The sequence below is a fragment of the Propithecus coquereli genome, unplaced genomic scaffold (genome assembly GCF_000956105.1).
Source record: "Propithecus coquereli isolate 6110/MARCELLA unplaced genomic scaffold, Pcoq_1.0 Scaffold13797, whole genome shotgun sequence".
Classification (NCBI taxonomy): Eukaryota; Metazoa; Chordata; class Mammalia; order Primates; family Indriidae; genus Propithecus; species Propithecus coquereli.
This window is the reverse complement of record NW_012138077.1, coordinates 1-1,537: the sequence shown is the minus strand read 5'-3', so window position 1 is coordinate 1,537 and position 1,537 is coordinate 1. Positions and strand designations below refer to the sequence as shown.

Below are 1,537 nucleotides of genomic sequence, written 5' to 3'. Positions count from 1 at the left end.
ATCCACTTATCTCAACCTTTAAAATGCCTTTTAATAATCATAGTCATGACACCAGCCTGAGAAATATATTGAAGCTACTCCTATAGCCACAGCTGACTTTGACAACAAATCCTAACTTTGACCACTGATTTTGAATCCTTTACTGGCGACTCACTCCCTCACCAACTAAAATTCTAAAGTGCTCTTCCCAGGCTAGCAAAAGTACATGCTATTACCTAAAATAATTATTTTTCAAGTCCATATATACACATACATATGCCTGCCTTGCCACCTTCATGTATTTGTTGTACATGAACACAGACAAATCCTGCATTTACCTTAATATATTTCAGTAATTTACGTATTCCCCATGGCACCACATAGATCCAATCTACATTTTCCCAAGACGGATCTGGAAAAAATTCGATCTCCACATCCTGGAGAAAACCCAGTTCTCCTTTCTTGTTCTCCTGGTGCTTGACTAAGCGAGAAGTGTAATATTGCACAGCAAAGAAATCAGCAGTGCCTTTGATCATTTTCTTCTCTTCTTCTGTAAATTCTGGAAGCCTTGATGATGGATAGCCTTGCTTTTTACTCATGGAGGCAATCTGAGACTTGACAACTTCCGGATAATCACCATCAATAAATATGGGTTTAGCAAAGAAATCCAACTGGAAAGCCATGGCTCTTTTAGCAGCTTCCTGGTCAGACACTGAGTTGGGATCTGCTGGTTCCAACCAGTTAACAAAAATTGATAGGGTCACCATACCCTTCTGCTCTTTTCGGAATAAAGAATCATAACTGTGCCAGGATCTGGCATGAGCCTTAATCATATTATGAGCTGCCTGATAACCTCCAATCCCAATGTGAGGTACACCAGGAGGAAATATACCTAGGTCATATGCCATCAGGGCAAAAATATTAGGCTCATTTATGGTGATCCACTGCTTGACTCGATCCCCGAAGGTACTGAAGCAAAACTGAGCATATTTGTCAAAGCGTTCAATGATTGCCTCTGACAACCAACCTCCTTGGTCTTCTAAAGCCTGAGGCAAATCAAAGTGGTAGAGTGTCACTATTGGTGTAACCCCATTTGTTAACAAATCATCAATGATCTTGTTGTAATAGTCAATTCCTAGGAGAAAAAAAAAAAGAGAAAGTATGAGAAGAAAAGTTATTCTTACTATATGGGAAATAAATTTTAAAAGGGAGAGGATTGGGAATAGTTTTATAAATAACTTTTATTTAAAATAAGGTTTGTTACATCCTAAATATAATCAATGAAAGGCTAAGAGAAAACATGAAAAATTCCAAAGAAGACTGGCTGATCAAGGAATAAGACCTTGATTAATTGACATGATTGGAAGATATATGTTCTGAAATGGATATTTAGGCAGGTCATTATTATCTGAAGCTGTATTATTTTCACACCTTTGAAATTTATTTATTTGTGTGCTCATTTTTTTTCTTAACCCCACTAGAACACAAGCCCCACAATAGCAGAGGTCTTGTCTATATAGTTCACATCTGGATCTCCAAATCCTGAAACAATAAAAGA

General features: G+C 37.3%; 1 pseudogene across 1 annotated transcript; it reads right to left on the bottom strand.

Moving 5' to 3' along the window:
- Window positions 1–253: 253 nt before the first annotated feature.
- Window positions 254–1,114, bottom strand: LOC105806101 (annotated as a pseudogene). Its single transcript, XR_001137238.1, has one exon. The product of XR_001137238.1 is annotated as a cytosolic beta-glucosidase pseudogene (transcript).
- Between the last annotated feature and the right edge of the window lie 423 nt (window positions 1,115–1,537).